The sequence below is a fragment of the Heloderma suspectum genome, chromosome 1 (genome assembly GCF_057233095.1).
Source record: "Heloderma suspectum isolate Gila_16-S chromosome 1, 16-S_ref, whole genome shotgun sequence".
NCBI classification, from domain to species: domain Eukaryota; kingdom Metazoa; phylum Chordata; class Lepidosauria; order Squamata; family Helodermatidae; genus Heloderma; species Heloderma suspectum.
The window spans coordinates 85,082,134-85,103,258 of record NC_139458.1 but is presented as its reverse complement, the minus strand read 5'-3'; the positions used below and the strand labels follow the sequence as shown (position 1 = coordinate 85,103,258).

At 41.4% G+C, this 21,125-nt stretch overlaps 1 protein-coding gene across 14 annotated transcripts in view; it reads left to right on the top strand.

Annotated features, from left to right (window-relative positions):
- TSPAN18 (tetraspanin 18) overlaps positions 1 to 21,125 on the top strand; it is a 414,388-nt gene that overhangs the window by 345,854 nt on the left and 47,409 nt on the right. For all 14 annotated transcript variants that reach the window (XM_084850711.1, XM_084850739.1, XM_084850778.1 and 11 more), the window contains one exon: positions 19,328 to 19,405. The gene's annotated coding sequence lies outside the window, so the exon portion shown is untranslated. The remainder of the gene's footprint in view (positions 1 to 19,327; positions 19,406 to 21,125) is intronic.

Here is a 21,125-nt window from a genome sequence, read left to right as displayed (position 1 = left end):
GCAATCCTGTCAGGATAGGCAGCCGCCTCCGAACTCAGTGGCGACCTCCTATCCAATGCAGGGCAGGAGCAGTGCGGAGGGGATTGTCCCCTCTGTGGTTCAGCCGCTCTGCATTCGCGGCTAGACAGCTGATTTTGGCTGTCTAGCCAAGGGAAGTCGGAGCGGGGGGTGGTGGTGGGCAGACGCTGGACAACACATAGGAACTGTCAGAACAGCACAACACTTCTGCCCTTCCCGGCCCAGCATGCCCCCAGGAACTCCCTGTTTTTTCTGCTCTGTGCTCCTCTTCTGAGTGTGGAGCATGGGGCCGTTCCGAACTGCCTACAAGGCAGCATGGGAAGGGGTGGAGGTCAGTTCTCAGGGAACTGACCTCCTATGGCTGTCTAGCCGCTGACTAGCGGCCATAGGATTGCACCCTTAATGAGGAGCCTCAGGTCATCCAGTGAAGCTGAATAGTGGCAGATTCAGGACAGACAAAAGGAAAGTACTATTTGCACTTAAAAAAACCCTACACCACAGATTAGGGATAGTGACCTCCTAATGGTCACCTTAAACACCTTCTGATTAGGATCTCTAATGTTCTGTGTGGCTTGACAGTTTTTACTTTTTGTTTTAGTCTTTGAGAAAAGGAAACATATGTCAGGAATGAATCTGAATGTGTGGAGATGTTTGGCAGCTCAGATTCAGAATGGGAACAGCCAGAACAGGAGGAGGCAACCTCCCCAGTGAGCCCAGATATGGAGAGAATGTCTTCCCAGGACCTTGACACACAAACGACACAGGCTGAATGGCTCCCCCATTCCTCCACCATGAGAACACTAGTGGAGCAGGGGGGAGGGCAAGGGCGTGACTTGAGGGACATGACAGTCTGTCACAGAGTGAAGTGGGAAAACTTAGGGTAGAGCTAAGACACTCCGCAAGGTTAGCCAATTGTGATATCCAGCGTAGGAGGGAGTCACCCTAAGAGAGGGGCATCCCTGCAAAGCTAGTCTGGCTGTGAAGTTCTTGCCCAGACTGCTGGCAACTTTCCTAACTTCCACTTGGTATCCTCTGTTGATATTTGTTGATGTGTGAATTAGCTGGTTCATTGCGGTATGAGAGTTTCCTAGAATTTGCATTTGTAATGAAGCTAGTTGTTAACCTATAAAGCAGTGTTAGCCTGGAGCTTCGTTTCCTGGTGTGTGTTGATTGTGAAGGAAGAGGACGGAGGAATGTGACAACGTTTTGCATGGCTAGCACAAAAGCCACTGGATCTAACTGTCTGAAAATTGGCAGATGCAGTCAGCTCCATAGGGCCTGCCAGGTCTCCAAATTCCATGCGCTTATGTGGAAGCACAAAACAAATTATAGCTCTTTACTTTGACAGGTTTTCTTGAAAAAAGCAAATTTTACCTGTGGTTAGCACAAAAGCCACTGGACCTAACTGTATGAATTTTGGCAGGTTCAGTCAGCTCCATAGGGGCTGCCAGGTCTCCAAATTCCATGCACGTCCGTGGAAGAACAACAATAAAAAAGCTCTTTGCTTTGACAGATTTTCTTGAAAAAAGCTAATTTTACCTGTGAGTAGCACAAAAGACAATAGACCTAACTGCCTGAAATGTGGCAGCTTCAGTCAGGTCCATGGGGGCTACTAGAACTCTGAATTTCATATATTTATCATACAAACTAAAACAGTTATGGCTGTTTCTGTTTTCCAATGCAAGTCAATGGGAAAATGTAAAAAAAATGGCAAGTAGGACAGCTCAAAAGGTCCGGGGCACAGTTCAGAAGATCTGGGGCCATGCCCAGGTTAGGGATGTCAGAGAATTCCGCCATGGATCTTGGTGAGGCCGAATGCCAGTGCATTCGGCCCCCCGAACTCCATGGCGGAATGGCCTGCCAACCCCCCGCCACCACGCGGATCCCCCCCGGGACGAGACTTACCTGGGGCGGATCTTCTGGGCAGCGGTGGCTCCGGCAGTGGCTTCGGCGGCTTTGGCGGCAGCAGTGGCTGGTCTTCCAACCGGCTGCTGCCGCCGCCATTTCCAGGCATGTGTAAAAAAAAAAAGACGTGATAGGCCACGTAAAGATTTACGTAGCCTATCATGGCTAGGTTTAAAAAAAAAAAGCAAATGACGTGATAGTCTACGTAAATCTTTACGTAGCCTATCATGGTTGGGTGGGTCAAAAAAACCACACACCTGCGTACGCAAATGGCGGCGGCTACGGCCACTGCCATTTGCGTTCCTTCTTTTTTACCATCTTTATGTAAATATTTACGTAGACTATGATGGCGAAAATAAAGGGGAACGCAAATAGCGTAGTGGGCGCTATTTGCGTCCCCTTTTGATTCGCCATTTTAGCCTATGTAAAGATTTACGTAGGCTAAAATGGTGAATGAAAAAGGGACGCAAATAGCGCCCGCTACGCTATTTGCGTTCCCCTTTATTTTCGCCGTCATAGTCTACGTAAATATTTACGTAGATTAAGACGGTAAAAAAGAAGGAAAGCAAATGGCGGGGGCTGTAGCCGCCGCCATTTGCATACGCGGTTTGTTTTTTACCCAGAGCCCTCCGTGGCCGGAAATCCGGCTGCAGACAGCTCTGGCCTGGCTGGGCCTGACCGGCTGCTCCGCGGAGCACAGCCGGCCGTTTGAGGATTCCGGGGGGAGGAACGGAGCGCCTCCCCCCACAGTGAGGATTCCCAGGGGAGGGACGGAGCGCTTCCCCCCCTGGCGAGGATTCCGGGGGGAGGGACGGTGTCAGGGTGGACACTGAGCCCATAGAATCCCAGAGTAGTTCTGATTCTGAGGAAGAGTAGTCGCTCCTGGGAGAGGAGCGCGCTCCTTTTTCCCAGGGCCAACAGCTGATGGAGATTCCTCCCACCAGCATTCCTAGCTTAGATAGCAGTCCGGGGAGTGACAGAGCGCGGGAAGCAGACTTGATGGACATGTGACGCCGACGCAGAGAGCAGTGCCAAATGGAGGGCGCAGAAAGGAGGCGTAGTGCTCGGTTGGCGCGCAAACAACGGCTGCGCCCAGAGGATCCAAGGGAAAAGGGGAGGGACTCTCCCTAGTCCTTAAATTCAGGGGTCTGCCAATAATTCCCTTTCAAATGGGGACCAACTGTTCCAACTTAGGGCATAGGTATTCTGCTGCTCATGTCTAGTTGCTAACGGTAGAGTTGTTAAGTTATAAAAGAGGAATAAAGCTTTGAAAAGAATCCCTTTGTCTGTGTCTGGACTTGGCTACGGGATTAGACTGAGAGAGGCCTCCAAGGAGCCCTTGACAGACGGAGCCCCCCCCCCCCCATAAACATAATCCGCGAACAGGTAAGTCACTTTCGTACATCCCTAGCCCAGGTGGGTCTCTCTCTAACAACGCCCCTGCTGACATGTTTGGAAGAGCTTGCTCAGAAAATTAGTACTTTAGCCAAATTAACAGGAGCTAGTGTGCATAATTTAGGACTCTTGGTCTAGATAGTGGAGTGTCACTGTATGTTTTCTCGAAGGGAAAGACAGAGCTGAGACTTCAGGTTATAACCAAGAAAAGGGAGTCTTTTAAGACAGAGGTGGAAGAAACCACTTGTTACAGAGTATGGGTTTGCAGGCTATCCCGGTAGGAAAGGGGGGAATGGAAAGGAAGATGGATGGGGGCCAGGAATGAGACGAGGGAAAGGGAGAAAAGGAGGCTGTTACCTATCCTTAATCTGCTGAGGTGATTGACAGATGAGTAATCCTTTGGACAGATGAGTATAGTTTCCGCTATTGGGCAGTATAGAAATAAATAAATAAAATAAAATAAATTCTGGGTTAGATCCAGGCAGGGAAGATCCGGCATTCCAAGGCATCCGCCATGCAGAAAAGTGGGATGATGTGGCACAAGGACAGGCACCCATCTGGGTTTTGGGAAGACCAGGCATTTGTAGGCTGAAGTAGGTACTCCATTGGGCAGGGATGCTGAGTGATGGGGTGCAAGGACTGGTACACACCCGGGAGTTCCAGAGCAGATCAGTAGGGATGGGTGAGAAATTCATTATGTTGAATTTTTATGCAAATTTAGCAAACACCTCCCAAACCAATATGAGAGCTGAGACAGTTGCATCCCAAAATCTGCACTTTTCTGAGTTTGATGATGCAGTACAGCAGGGAAAAATGTGCACAACATGTGTGTATCAGTGAAAAATGTGTACGAAATGCATATTTTTGAGAAAATAATGCACAAAACTGCAGAGCATCAGTTAAAAATATTCTGGGGAAAATGCATACACTCAGAAAAATATGCACATGAAAGGTCCATGAAGACTTTTACAAAAAAACAAAAACAAAACCTTCACACACGTATGCGGAAATGGAACAGAATAGTCTTAATCCTGAAAATCTGACAATTTCTGTGAGATTGTGAGATGTGTCCATCCCTGCAAATCAGTCAAAGTGGCTGACCTCACGACTACTCTTGAAAGCATCCTAAGGATAGGAATCTGAGGACAATTATATTGTTATGTATAGGGTGTCTGCTGCAAAGAGAGTTTTACAGAAAATGAAAGGGGTGGAAGTGCCAGGACTGATTTCTGAAAAGGAGGTCATAGGTATTTTATGGGTGAGCTGGTAGTAGGCTTGTATGGTTACAAAGCACACAAGTCTCTCAGAATTGTCAGTGATTGAGTGCTAGGGTGTTTACACTGCTTGCATTTGGGTATGGGAGAGATGTAGCCTATCAAGGACACCATTGCTCTGAGCATTGAGTGCTAGGACATTCTCATGTCCATTCCAGTTGTGCGAACATTAGGGTGGGTGCTGGTCTTAATAAAAAGCCTTTGTCAATGTGGCAGTTATAGTCAGTTAAGATGGAAGCATGGGTAGAAAATGGAGATGCCGTGGCAACAATTTTGGTGTACGTCTCAAAGGAAACACTGCCTTGAAAGCATGTCCAAACCTTTTTATTGCCATACAATAGTGAATGGCGTGAAAATACTTCATTTTCCTTTAGTGTTCTGTTTTTGATGAACTGAATTCGCTTTGCCAGTGTGTGGAACTATCAAGAATTTTTTTTTTTTTAATTGAAAGTATTTGGGACAGACTCCAACATTAACATATAGGTTTTGACATTCTAGTCTGCTTTTTCATCTGCCACCTAGAATGAAGTAACTGAGAATCCTTCACTTCTATAAATACTTGATGCACTGAGAGTGATATTTATTTTTCATCTAAAAAAATGTTAATTAGCCCACCCAATACCAAACAAACCTGATACCAAATTGCTGTCTCCGTCTTCTTTGGCAATCTTTGATGCTCTTCAGATCACAATTATAAATGCGTATCAGTTCTCCTAATTTTAAGTGTCCTGTCATTATTAATTTACTTGGTATTCACTGTAATAATGCCTATTTCAGAAAACCCACTGATTTTATGTGCAGCACATTTAATACTTTCATTTGTGGCTAAGGCTGTGTCCAATCCAAAAAGCCTAGGTGCAGTTGTAGCCTGGCGTTCCCATTTCACTAAGTACACAATTGCAATATGTGCCTAATGCTGAGGAATATGTTTGGAAAACTGCACATATATGTTCAGCAGAATGTAGCGGCCAGAACATCCCAACAATACAAATTAGGGAAGACATTCCTGACCTCAAAAATGTCATGCCCTGTAACCTAATCTGCCTTTGATCATGTTTTTCTAATAATTGAAGATGTTTCTTCCCCCATCAGGTCTTCTTTCAGAGCTGACTAAAGCTTATTTCATATGCCATGCTAGACCATAGCTTAACTATGTTTTGCTGTGACCTCCAAACTGACAAGTCGTTGTTAGGGCCATTGAATCATAGAGATAAAAGGAGTGAGCTGATGGAAAATGAAAGCATGGGCAATTTTTCACCAGTGCTTCCCTTTGCACTCTGATCTATCCCTCTCAACACTTTAATCTGCCCAATAGCCACAATTCTTTTTTTCTCAGATCAATCTTCCATTCTTCACAACAACAGCTGCTTTTAGCTCCTCTGCATTTAGAGGAAATTATGAATGCAATAATGAAAATGAATACAGGGAAATCACCCGGTCCAGATGGATTCCCAATTAAATGGTATAAAACGTTTTCCAGTGTTTTAGCCCCAAAGTTGTTTAGCCTCTATAACCATATTTCTGAGGAGGGCTCCCTTTCTTCATTGTTAAATGACGCTTATATTACTGTGATTCCTAAGCCAGGCAAGGATCATAATTATTATGCTAACTATCAACCTATATCATTAATTAATGTAGATATCAAAATATTAATAGCAATCTTGGCCGGTAGATTGCAACAAGTTATGGCCACATTGGTTAGACCGGACCAGGTGGGATTTGTTAAAAAATAGATAGGTGGCTGATAATCTCAGATTAGTCATTGATCTAGTTGCTTTAAATGCTGAAAGAACTGACCAGGCGGCCATTATTTCCTTGGACACAGAAAAGGCCTTTGACAAAATTCATTGGGAATTTATTTTTACTGCATTGACTAATTTTGGTTTTCCTATAGAATTTTTGAAATGGGTTAAAATCTTACACTCAGCTCTAAGAGCGAGAGTAATGACGAACGGTTTATTTTCGGCTTTTAAAAAACAAAAACTTTTTTTTACTGTTTTGCTGTCTGTATTGGATATTTCTATGGATCTTCAGTTACACCTTATTCAGCAAAAACTTTTGTTTTGGGTCTATTGGATGCCACAATGTCTCTTTAACAAAGGGTTGTCAAATTCGGCTGACTGTTTGAGGTGTAATGTAGTCAGCACTTCTCTTATTCATATGTCTTGGAAATGCCCAATAGTAGCATCCTTTTGGGAGTAAGTTATTATACAGATAAATTTTCTGTTGGAAAGCTTTTTAACATTTACTGATGTAAATGTTCTCTTAAATTACTTACCTGTTTTTTGGAATGTGACACATGGTTAGTGTAAATGGATCTTTTGCACCCTTGTGGTTGCTAAAAGACTGATACTACGATACTGGAAGGATAAAAGCTCACCACCTATAATGCAATGGACTGAAGACTTAACAACACTAGCAACATTTGAAAGAGTGGTATACAGGTGTAACTTGCAAATGGACTTATATTTGGATATTTGGTCTGCTTTTACTGAAGTTTATGTATAACCATTTTTTCTCTTTTTCTCTCCTTAGAATATTGTAATATTTGAAACTGAGGACTTTAGAATATGCTGTTATATTTCTAAAAATTTGGGTTTTTTTAATGGTCTTTTTTTTTATTAAAATTCACAATATAAAATTGATTTTGGCCTCCAAAAGTTCATAATTTGGATTCACACCCTGATTCTCATTAATGGAAAAAATATTCTGGCATTTCCAGGAATACAGTAGTAACTCTTTAAAGCTATATGGTAATGTGATATTTCTAGTCAACATACAGCATCTTCTACATAGATATATAACAGATCCTTGGCCCCTGAGTGACAACCAAAGCAAAGCCAAGAACATTGGTTAGCCTGGCAAGAACATCACTTTTCATCTTTGGAATTAATTTAAATTTGGAGACATGAACGGCAATTAATAATTCTATACATACAGAAATTAGCATTTTGCTAGTGGAGAGGAACACTAGCAGCACATTCCAAAAGCAGAAGGAAAAAACTTTCATAACTTTTGGCTTTCCCACATTTTGTTTGGCAATTCGTATGGTTGCAAAAACTGCTTTTTGTGTTTCCAACTCACAACCTCATGAATGACTCCAAGGAATGTTCAGCATATTAAGAGCAGAACTCATCAGCTATTGGTTAGTGTGCAATTTCCCTGTGGAATGCTGATGTTGTCAAGGCAGCGAAACATATGAGGATAACTTTGTATTGATTTGTTCTGGTAATGTTAACACTAATAGTCTTGTGCTAACTATAGAGGCACAGTGATGTCTCATATTTTTCTCTGGTTTCGGGAGAAAACAAAAGTCCCGTAGTTTTCCACATTTTTGTTTGTTTGTTAATCTTTTTTTTACACAAAGATGTTTGTCTCTCATGCTATGTTAATTTATATAAATGTAAGTAAGGCCTTGCTAGATCATTCCAAGGCTCCATCTAGTCCAACATCCATTTTCCAGTAGTGGACAGCCAGTTCATAGAATCATAGAATAGTAGGGTTGGAAGAGGCCTAGAAGACCATCGAGTCTAACCCCCTGCTCAATGCAGGATCCAAGTCAGAGCATCCCTGACAGATGGCTGTCCATCTGTCAGTTCGCCTGGATATCTACAAGCAGGGCATGAAGACAACAGCTCTTTCACCATTATTTGCCCCCAGAATCTGCCAGTCCTTCTCACAAACCATATTATACGACTAATTAGTTATTTTTTGTGTTCCACATTATAGGAGATATAATGCACATAATTGCCTCAATAAGAACATTACAATGCTATAATGCTGTTATTCAGGCAAAGCTTTGAATAAGAGCATTGCAAGCAAAATTGGAGACTTGGGATTTTTTTTAAAAAGGACATTATAATGGGCTCAACCAGCCTCCCTCAACCTGTGGCTCTCCAGCCATTTTGGACCAACTCCCATCATCGCCAGCCAACATGGCTAATGTTCAGGAATGCTGGGAGTAGTAGTCCAAAATATCTGGTGGGCATCAGGTTGGGGAAGGCTGGGCTACACTCAGAACAGCTACTTCAGGTAGCTGAGTGTGTGGCTACTGATACTTTCATGGACTGTTTGCCTTAAAATCTTTTATTCTCTCTCTATGATCTGTAACATGTCAGATAACTTACTAAGAAATTGAAATAAATACTTTATGGCATGCAAGGTTGCTGTAGCAACTACCCTGTTAAAACTGGGAGAAGATTGCTGCATGATTCGAACAGTTATTAGGTTAACAAACCAGGGAAAAGGGGAATAGTATTTGGAGGAACAGAACAGTGCCAAATATTTTCAGTGAATGAAAATATGTTTGCTAAACTAAAGGAAGATGTGGAAGAGTCCTTTTTGTATTAGATTTCCAAATCTGTAATAGAATACAATTAATAGAGACCTTAAAGAAACAGGAGCAACAACAAAACAAACCACAACAGCAAGAAAAAAATTAAAACAAACCAATGCCTGAGAAAATGTCTTCTTGCCTGAACAGTAGGAGAGGGCAGGGCAAAGGACAGCTTCAGGAGGTGGAGGGGGTGAATTCAAGAGTACTGTAGTCCTGATTTGAATCCCCCAAATGTTCTCCCTCTTACCCACCACTCCTTAAAAACTGCATAGTATCATATTCACAGGCTGAAGTTCACTTAGCCACTGGGTTTAGAAAACATTTTCTGGTGTGGGTTATTTTAAAATCAAAATCAATAAGAGAAAAAATGAAGGGCGAAATATGGACAAATGAGGACACCACCACCAAAGCCCACATGGCAGCCCTGTTAAAACTGATTTGTTACATATAGCACCTATAAAACTATCTCTGCTGAAAGGACATTTGATTGCTTGTCTGTGAGACATTCCTGCAGTGGAACCACCAATCGCAATGAGAATATTTTTTTCGTTGAAGGAAATCTTACCACACCAGCCACCAAAACTGGAAAGAAAAGCCAGAGGATACCAGCAGGCTACCATGCAGCACTGCCCTACCACCATCACCACTCCTCTCTTTTAAAAAACACACACAGTCAATGGGCAGTATCCTATTCTGCCACTGTGCCTCCACTAGTTCTGTTGCACTAGTGGGACCCAATGCTAGTGCAACAGGAACTAGCGCTCCCTAAAGCAACCCCAGAAATTAGTGGAAATGCTCATTTCTGGAACAGGACAAGTCAGTGGAACAGAAACAAGTGTTTTCACTCATTTCCATTTGTTTCAGAAATCACTAGCTTCCCTTTGCAACTAGCATGTGGCCAGCATAGGATACTGCCCAATATTGCCAACCATTGGAGCTATTTTTCCTTATGAAAAAAGCTCTTTCCTAATGCCAATTAATTGGACGCATAGTCTTATCCAAGGCCAACTCAAGATTTTTTTCTGCCTGAGGTGAAAGACAAGATAGCACCCCTTCCCCAGTCCACATACAGAAGATGACTGGACTTGCAAGTGAAACCTACTTCAACACTGGAGTGGGATAGATCCCTCCACCATGCCTGAGGCAGCAGAGTAGTTTCAGGGACGTACTCATTTTCCACGCATGAAATTGTGTATCACACTAAGGAGGCTAACATACAAAAAAAATTGAATTGTTGACGTTTCCATAGGGGGTTGGAGATATAAAGCACTGTGTAAGTGCCAAGAGGTTATATCCCAATACAGTATTGCTGTAATTTATTATAGACCTTTAAGTGTTCCAGCTCTCTTTTATGTAATGCCATGTTCTAATGATCTCTGCCAAAATGATGAAGATTTTCCACCCACTTTTACATAATCCTTTTTCTGTGACTAAATTCTGCCTTTTCTAATAATAGGGCCTCCTTGGTGGCCGTTCCCAGGCTGTGGAACTCTCTGTCAAGGGAGGCTAGGTTGGCTCCCTCCCTGTTGTCCTTCCACCAGCAGGCAAAGATGTTTTTATTTGGGCAGGCCTTTGGCGTGCAACCTTATCTGCTGCTAAAGGGGGTCTTGGGTTGAGTGATGTTTCTTTCTTTTATTATTTTGAATTTATTTGTTTTTAAGTTATGTTTTAATCACATTTTTGTTTTAATCTCAGTTTTATTATTGTTAGCGACCTTGAGTGCCATTTTGGGTGGAAAGGTGGGAATATTAATTATTTAATTAAATAAACCTTCTGAGGTTAAAACACGGTGAGCAGTTACCATGTAGGGGAGGGGAAAACTGGGGAGAGCTTTAGAAGCTTGCTAAAAAAAAAAAATTAAACCAAGTGTAAGATTGGTGAGTTTTTTTAAAATATAAACAAGGAGCTCATAAGGTTAATATTTTTAGTTATGAATGTGAACCCAGGGACATGGCAAAGAAAGCTGTGCACCACAGTTAAATGCAGTCAGGCAGTGCAATAAGTTCCCTTGGCTTCTGCATTGCAAGCTGAAGAAGTTGTTCCTGTCAAATTTATTTATCTATTTATTACATTTATATCCCACCTTTTTTCCTCCTTTAGGAAACCAAGGTGGCATAAATAATCCTCCTTCTCTCCATTTTATCCCCACAACAACCACCCTGTGAGGTAGGTTGGGCTGAGAGTCTGTGACTGGCCCAAAGTCATCCAGTGAGCTTCCATGGCTGAGTGGGGACTAGAACCTAGATCTCTTGACTCCCAGTCTCGCGCCTCCCAGCCCAACACTCTAGCCGCTACACCACACTGGCTCAAATGTGCCCTCTATTGCAGTTGCATTAGCATTTTAATGCAACTAAAGAGAAGCTGGATTGAATGTAATTTCATATCTCAATTCCTGGCCTTATGCAGTCCCTCCTCCAGTGCTCTGTGGGAGCTAATTGTAAGTTACACAGTTCTATTTGGCATCTAATTGGATTTACGTGCAGTAATATAGTTTTGTCACAGGAATGACTCCTTTATGTAAGCTCTACAAAATCTTTGCTTCATTAGCTATGTATTCACACACTACAGTTAACATGATGCATGTATTTATTATTTATTTATCATATAATTCATTTTAGCATTTTAGCTTTCTAAATTTTTAGCTTTGCTGTTTTAAATCTGTATTTTAAACTCCTGCACTGCTGCTAGGTTTTATTGTGGTTGTATTGTTATATTGTGGTTTTAATGTTCTATATATTTTAAATTGTTTTATTGTGTGTTGTTTGGTTTTAATTTTTGTGAACCGCCCAGAGAGCTTCGGCTATTGGGCGGTATAGAAAGGAAATAAATAAATAAATAAATTTTTATGGGCTGCCTTTAAAACAAATGCACTCACAAGGCGGTTTCTGTCAAAAGAATCAGAATATAATTATTCATCAAAAGTCAAAATTTAAAAGCTATTACAAAATCATCGTAAAAACAGTATATAATGATAGATTAAGACAAAGACATGAAAACAACAATGCCAACCAGCATAAACCCCTTAAGATCAGCAGATCCATAAAACCATAAATATCATTTAAACCAGTAAAATCAATAGGATCACAGAACTTATCTAGAAAAAGCAACCTGAAATAAGTAAGTCTTCAGTGTACACCTGAAGGCCTGTAAAGTAGGGGCCATATGTACCCTACACGGGACTTGAGAAGGGCCACCAGCTTGCCCAAGAATGGCAGATTAGAAACTTGTCCATAGTTATTCCAAATTCTTTGGTCTAAACTTGGCTTCTTCCTTTTTAACAAAGGCTTTGCATTGTCTCCTTTCAAGGAGGTGGGAACCACATCTTCTCTCAGGGAGGCATTTACCACCTCCAAGACCCAGGGTCAAAAAAGACATTACTTTAAATGTGTGTCTAGCAGCTATGTTTTCTTTTCCTTTTTACACTAGAGTAGGTGCAGGGGGCATCCAGATCTTAAAAGTCCCCCTACACCCCAGGCAAGGGTCTGGATCTGGACCATGAGCCCTAGACCTACTTTAGAATAAGAATTTAAAAGGCAAAGTTGCTAGACACACATGTAAAATAGGGCTGTGCACCGCCTCGTTACGAAGCTCGAATAACGAGGCAAAGCGGGCTGTTTTGGAGCAAAAGCCTCGTGATACAAAGTGGTTCAGAGCAGTACCAAGGCGCCCCAGGGTGAAGCGCCCCCCCCAAGCGTCTCCTCCGCCTCGTATATTCAGAGCTCTACTGAATGTCTCAGCACTCCAGACAGGCTGTCTCCAAAACGTATCAATTTCTCAATGCTCACATGGAGGGGTATGAGGAGGAGGAGGAGGAGGAGGAGGAGGGAGGGAGGGGGAAGGCGAGCGGATGCAGGAAGGCGGGGGGAAGTGGGAAGGTGAGAGCAGGAGGAGGAGGGTGTGTGCTTTGGCGAATAGGAACCCTCAGCCAGAACCAACGCTAGCAGTCTCCAATCAGAGAGAGTGGTAGAGGAAGGGGGTATATATACTTCAGTAAAAGGCTGCGTTCGATCATTGCACTAGCTGTATCTTTGAGAGAAAGGGCTGGTGTGGGTAGATGATTGTTTGTGCGTGTGCATGCATTCCTAGGAGTTGTTCCTTCAGTTTATTCAATTTTGATCGCCATTAGGCTTTCCTCGGAATTTAAATTAAAAGGAAACAGCTTGGTTTTAGTGGGAGTGTTCCCTTCCATTGCTCCTTGATCGTCCATCCCCATTAGGACAGTGTCTTTTGCAGCACCTTGTCCAGCTGCTTTCTCCTATATCTTTGTACCTCCAACTCATTTGTTATTTGTATTTGATTAGATTCATCTCTCCTTTCCATATTTTTTTCAAACTAACATAGCCTTTCCTTGCAAGTTGCTGCTATGCTCCCCCTCCCCCACCATTCCTGTATTTGTTTGTTTATCTCGATTTTGGACTCCAGAAAAGGCTGTGTTTGTTGTGTAACATCAACTCTTACTTCTGCTTTCTCCTTTCTGTTTCCTTGTTGTTTTGTCAGTCAACTCTGTCTCTTTTAGATTTTTACAAACCCAGTCTTATTTCAGTTTAAAAAAAAACACATTGATTTCTGGGCGTGTTCCTCCCACCCCCTTTTAAGTCATACTCAAGCACTTAGTTCTTTCTTTCTTTCTTTCTTTCTTTCTTTCTTTCTTTCTTTCTTTCTTTCTAAATTCTTAAAGAAAGGCATATTATAGCAGCCTATGTGTGTAGTGTTTGTCCCCCCTCCCCTTGCTGAAGTGAACCATCTTTGTCTTCTCTGTGTTGATCCTCTCAAAAAAGAAATTAAAGAAGGGATTTTTTAAAAAAAAATAGGGTTTGATCTGGCTGTTATCTAATCACCTGCGCTATTGCCTTGTGTTTCTTGAAGTTATCCTGCCTTTTATAAAAGAACATGAAAGATAAAACAATAAATTAAAGACGCCCATCATTTGCTTAGGTAGTTCTGCTTTTCTTTAGCTTATGTGTCTGTGGTGTGTGTGTGTGTGCGCGCGTGCTAAATTGTAGTTCCACCAACACTATATGTCCAAATTTCAAGGCAGTGTTGAAAATGCACGAGACATATAGTATTTATATTAATTACCTTCTTATTCCAATAACAGTCCACTGTGTGACAAAGCAATCCAGCGCGATATGAGGCATCTTCAGGGTGTTGGCAGGGGCAGAGGTGGGGAGATGTTATGGCTGTTTGCTTTGGGAGTTTTCCTGGAAAAAATCAAATTTCACCTGCGCCTTGCACACAAGCCAGTGGGCCAAAATGTTTGGAATTTGGCAAGTGGGATGCCCTCAAGGGGGACTGGGAGGGGACCAGGTTTCACACATCTCCGTGGAAACAGGGAGAAGGTGCAGCTCTTTGCTTGGAGAGTTTCTTTAGAAAACCTCAAATTTTAACTCCACTTAGCAAAAAAAATAACTGGGCCAAAGTGTCTGAAATTTTGCAGGTGGGGTGGAGAGGTCCCCAGTTTTTATGCCTGTATCCTAAAAACTGGAAAGGTTATGACCATTTGTGTTTTCCTATGCAAGTCAATGGGAAAATGCCTAAACTGTGCAATCCGGATATCTCAATCTCGCTTCAGAGTCACATTGGAGGGGGTCTGAATCGGTCCGAGGTGGATCGGGGTTGCTTCGGATGATCCAAAGCAACATTCAAAGCGGATTAGGGGGTCTGTGCACAGCCCTAATGTAAAATAATGTCTGATTTGGCTCTGAGGTTACACATAGGGCCTGCAATGCTTTCAGAACTCCATCTTTCACCTTTTATTGTAAACATCTAGAAGTGTTCAGGGACCTAACAGCAGGTCAAGTTGCAGGTGTGGGGGAAATAGTTGTTACCAACAAACTACTATCTCCTAAATCAACCCAGCCCTGACTCCTCTCTCCATCAACAATGCCCCATTCTTTTATTTTTTTTTTCTAGGACTGGGCTGAAGGAGGAGGCCTCGGTAATAGGGCTCAGAAACTCCCCAAACAGCTAGACAGACTTGGGTGTATCAGGAGTTTTGTCCTAACTAGTGGCAGCCTATTAGTATTTCTTATTTGGGGAAACTCTGGTAAAAAAAGGGGTCCACCAGAAGGGAAATTAATTTCCCCTCTCCCAATTTGCAACACTAGTGTACCAGCGTAAGCTGCTAAAAGACACTCTGTGCTACAGAATACACTTGTGTCTCTAGTGACAAACTTGGATCTACAAGAACTTGCAAGCTATGAACTTGATCTTTTAGGGCAGGGGTGGGCCACTTGTGGTCCTCCAGATGTTTTGGCCTACAACTCCCATCAGTCCTAACCAGCATAGCCAATAGTAAGGAATGATAGGAGCTGTAGGCCAAAAGATCTGGAGGGTCACAAGTTGCCCACCTCTGCTTTAGGGGGAGTCCAACCCCTTCCAGAATGCTACACACCCAGACCACCCATCAGCACTACCTCCCTCTTGTCTGGATTGAGCTTCAGTTTATTGGCCTTCAGCCAGTCCATTACCATGGCCAGGCACTGATTAAGCACTTCTTCTAGCTCACCTGAATCTGATGAAAACAAGAGATAGAGCTGTGTGTCAGCAGCATACTGCTGGCACTGTATTCTAAATCTCCAAATGTCTTCACTCAGTGGTTTCATTTGTTGTTGTTGTTGTTTAGATGTTAAATAGCATGGGAGACAATATGGGACTGTGGAGGAACTGAAAGCATAAATGCCATGGAGTCAAGTAGTTGTCTCCCAGATATTCAATATTGTTTTCTTGACCAAATAGTTTCTGTCATTACAAGTTTGGGGGATTTTTTAACAAAGGTTTGAGGGAGAGTCTGAAAGAAAAGATCAAATGGGAGTTAAGAAGAGCATGGCACTGGGGTAAATTATTACAGATGAGTGAGGCCTGGCTGTTTTGGCAGCTCCTGCCTCATCTTGTGTTTCCACTTGAGATTGTAATTAAGGAAAGCAACCTGATTGAGTTGCAATTAGGCACAGTAGTTGTGTGCTCACTCTAATTCCCCTTAATGACTAAATCATAGTTCTTCATTTTAAAGAAGTCCATTTGGTGAAAGCTTCTCCTCAGCTTCAGCCTCCAAGGGAGGAGTAATACAATGATATTGTCTAGCCTGATCAGATGATTTCTATCATCTTCTCTGCTGACACAGCACCTGCTGCTGCTTGGTGACACACTGAAGTTCTTTCTCTCTCAGAAGTGCAGTAAATCCTTCAAAATATTGTGAGTTAAGAGAAAAAAAAATTCTCCGCCCACACAAGTCTCTGAGGACTGGGAGCAGTATAATTATATGCACTCACACACACAGGCACAGCAGGAGTAGGAATCCTATCAGTATCTTTATTTCCCTAATGGTAGGTTTATATGGAGCAGTTACATCTCTGAAGAAAAATGTAAACCTCCTTTTAAGCAGCAACTGTGCTTGTGGTGCTACATGTTGCAGTAAATGAAATCAGATTAAGCTATTGAAACATTGCAAGATAAAGGCTGGAGCAGCGTAAACAAAAGGGGATAAGAGAAGTGGGTCAGGCTGCATAAGAAATGGGAGAACACATGGGAGGCGAGGGTGAGCACGCAAACAGATACACGTAACAAGCACACGTATCTTCTTTAACAAGCTCTGTTGTAGAAAATGATCAGGGCACATTTGAACCATCTCTTTTTTAAAAATTTTATTTACGTGATTTGCTTCAGTATTGTAAGTAGGGATGGGAGAGAAATTGATTTATATGAACATAATTATGTGAACATACTGAATCTGCACCTTCTGAACCAATAAGTAGACTGAAATTGTGCTCCAAAATTCAAACTTTACTGACATTGGCAATCGGCTAAAAAAATGATTACAAAAAAATCAGACAATAGGCAAATGTATGCACAAAGAATGCATACATTAGGGAAAGTGCACACAAAAGTGCATATGTTAGTGGACACCGCACAATGCAAAAATGCATACATTCTGAAAAAGCGCATACAAGAATACATACATTAGAAAAATGCACACAGTAATTAATATATTAGGAGACGTGTGCACAAAATGCATATGAATGTTCATGCAGACTTTAAAAACAAAATCATATCCTAATGCAGAACTCAGCCAAAATGAATTTAAGGTTGGGAAAATGAGAAACTGAGAGGAACTGAAATGGATAGATTTTGCCACCTCTAGTTGTAACACAAATAGCTTGTGTGTTGTGCACATCTTCATCCCATGTCATATCTTCATTAGGATTTGCTCCACTAGGTTTGTTTGTTCCATGTTAGAGCATCTCTACATCAGCCTAAAATCCCACATTTAAATTGGGGCTTTCTGCTTCCGTTTTAAATGCAGGATCACAACAAGCTCCTTTTACATATGCTTCCTTCCCCCCTTCCCCTTATCTGAGCCTTCCATATGCTTCTTTGGTCTGGCTGTGTTTCTTATTTCTTATTTCCTTTTTCACGGAGGGAACTCAAGCAGAACACAAGAGGGGTAATTTGATACCTCATTATCTCTGATCTATTTAAAAATGGAATAAAGGTCATTTAGTGCAGGAGCCGCCCTGGAGGTTAATGATGTCATCTAAAGGGCCCACAAATGTCCATGAGTGAGCAATCTCAATAGCAGGATAAAAGCTCCGTGCGAAGAAGCCCTTAGTGCTTCTAAAAGGTTACTACATTTTAGGTGGTCCTAATAAAGATATTGCCTTACTATGGATTTTAGTTTTTTTTTTCTAATTGATCAAAGAGCTCCCTGCTCTTCCATGTATTAAAGAAATAGTAATCTGCACTGTGTATCTCATATTTGTTTGAAGAAACATTTTGGAATCTGACTCATCTTTGCCATTGAGTTGCCACTTTTCCTACATTAGGGAAGTTTTTCATCTTTCAAAAAAACTATGCGTTTGTTTATTTGTGTTTAATCTGACTCTGAATAGGTGCACCCTTGTAGCAGCCCCATGCCATATTTTTGAAGGGCAGGAGAGTTTATTTCCAATTTTGCACATCACCAGCAGCTTTTCTACTTCAATATCTCTTCTTCTCACCTATTTTTAGGTTTTTTAAAATGGCTTTTTAAAATAGCAAAAATATATGCACAGCTGACCATTTCCGTTTTAAAAATGCCTTTAAAAATATTAATTCAACCTCAAAAACAGCCAAGTCCTGAAAGGAAGGAATGCATATAAATTGGAAGTGTGAAAGAGCAGAACCAGGACACAAATCAAAACATAAAGAAGTGGAACAAAGTATGACGGTGTAGGCTAGGCATATCTGAATATTTCTTTGAAACCCCCATTAATTTCATGGAACTTTCACAGAAGGTATTCCTAGTGGTAGTGCAGGAAGATGCTAAATATCTTTGGTGTTTAAATGAAAGAACCACCTTCTTCATGATCACTTCAAATACCAAATAACTGAATATGCGCATGCCCCACACACCATACAGCTACTTACTCTTCAGATGTTGACATGAGTCTTCCAGTGCAATCCTATACATGTCTACTGAGAAGTTAGTCCCATTGAGTACAATGGGGCTTACATCTAGATAATATGGGTATATGATTACATTCCTAGTAATGTTTCCTAGTACTTAAGGAAAACCCAGTTTTAAGTTTGTATGTTCAAATATCTAGAACTGAAATACTTGGATGTTTAAGCAGTAATGAGATAGGATCACAAGATGTCTTAACAGATAGTTTGCAGCCAAGCAGTGCAGCTTTAGAACAATCATAAAATAAAAAGATAATTTACTAATTGTTATATAATTCGGGTTATAATTATATAATTATTGGCGCCTGTAAAAGCAATGGCTAGATAATTTAAATTTTTTGTTTATTTAATGTAGTTGAAGACTACAGTTAGTATATAGTGAACTGGATGAGACACATGAAGCTGAAAATAAAATTATGAAACATGAATGATTGTGCACTACTCTGCTCTTGTGTAGTTTTCATTCATTTCTGGTGGCTTGTACCCATTATTTTATTTACTCTCACAACTACTCTGTGAGGTAAGTTATTTTATTCCCAATTTACAGAGAAGAAACTGAGGTTGAAAGATAAGGGTTCTATGGCTGATTAGAACGCATGTCAAACTCTATTTGTTGGTTGGAAAATACTATTTGTTTTTGTAAATCTGCTTGTCTTTTTAATTTTTCTTGTTAATTTATAGTAAAAGTTTGCACGATAGTCTAGCAAAATATCAAAATGTGGTTTGGGATGTACGGTCTTTAGGCATGTGAACCAACACAAAGGTTGATGAGCCGGGTTATGAGGAATCGAATGCTTCAGTGGGTGCGAAAAGCTTTTCATTAGTGCTAATGTACACCGAATTAAACATGCAATTAGACTAAGTGTATTCATCAGGGTGGTATGTTTTAATAAATGTTTTATCTAATGTAATTGTGTTTTATTGGCTTATACATTAATTGAATATCTTTTTCTTATAGGACAAGCTTGGCCAATAAAAGATACATGGGACATATAAACCATTAGAGGTCAAAAGAGACGCTCAAAGAGCTGCATAGGTGAGACTTTTAAATTACTTCTTCTCTCAGCAATTCAAAGGGACCATTTTCTTCATCCTTCCCTTTTCAATAATTTCACTATTTCTCTTCAGGCAAATATAGATGAAATGCACAATCCTATAAAACCATTATGGGGAAATAAGGATGTAGATGTGTTGCTTTAATTATATTAAATTTTAATTAAAAATTGTAAAATTTGGAAATAAGTAGTGCTTGTCAGATATTCCTGGGCCCTTTTACTCTATGACCAGGTTTGCACGATCAGCAGGCAGTTAACAAGCTTGTTAACTATGCTGTGCATGATGGTCACATGGACCTGGATTATGCACATGGATTTGCATAATGTCATATCACGCAAACCTGGCCAGGGTGGCTTGTTGCTGTAGGTAACAAGCCACCCTGGCTGGGTTCACATGACATGACAAGCTGCATTACTGGAGGTAATGATGCAAATCTCCCTGGTATGTGACCAGCACATGCAGCATAAGCCACCATGACTTGTTAACTGCCTGCCGATTGTGCGAACTGGGAGATTGGGTTGGTGTGTGCAGTGGGGATAGTGAAAGTAGCCCCTCCTCCACACTGCAGCCTGAAAATGCTACACAGACAGTCAAGGGACCCTGAAGAGTGGGGTAGGTTGTGGTTTGAACAGTCTGGGGGGGAAGGGGGATCCTTCTGTGCCCCCAGAAATGTATTTATTACAATTTTTATCATATCCTGCTTTCAAAGGCTCACTTTAACATATGGGACATATTAATAGGGAGGGGAAATTATGTGATCCACTATATAATCTGCTGTCTTTCCTTTTGCATACTCTCTACAGGGGCATCATACTTGTGTCACAAAAAAGAACCTCTTCATAAGTTTATTTTTCCTACCCTATATTTATGTAGAATAAATGGTATACCAACTTGTATGAAGTTGGGGAAAATATGTAAAGTGGTCTTTATAGCTATTCAGTGGCAAGTATAGTGGTGATATCCCCTTCGTGGATCACTGCCTTGTTGAGGTGAAGGGGCTTGTGTAACTCAATGAAGCCATAAGCTATGCCGTGCAGGGCCACCCAAGACGGACAGGTCATGGTGGAGAGTTCTGACAAAATGTGGTCCACTGAAGAAGGAAATGGCAATCCACTCCAGTATTCTTGCCAAGAAAAACCCATGGAATGTATCACAAGGCTAAAAGATATGACACCGGAAGATGATACCCTTAGGTCGGAAGGTGTCCAATATACTACTGGGGAAGAGCAGAGGGAATTTCCAAGTAGCGCCAGAAAGAGTGAAGCGGCTGGGCCAAAGCTGAAAGGACATTCAGCTGTGGATGTGTCTGGTGGTGAAAAGAAAATCCGATGCTGTAAAGAACAATATTGTTTAGGAACCTGGAATGTCAGATCAATGAATCAAGGTAAGCTGGAGGTGGTCAAACATGAGATGGCAAGATTGAACATCAGCATCTTGGGAATCAGCGAACTAAAATGGACAAGCATGGGCGAATTTAATTCAGGTGACCATCATATCTACTACTGTGGGCAAGAATCCCTTAGAAGAAATGGAGTAGCACTCATAGTCAACAAAAGGGTGGGAAAAGCAGTACTGGGGTCTTAGGAAGCATTACTGACAACAAAGCTAGCAGAGATGACAGTCTTCCAGTTGAGCTATTTAAAATCCTAAAAGATGATGCTGTTAAAGTGCTGCACTCAATATGCCAACAAATTTGGAAC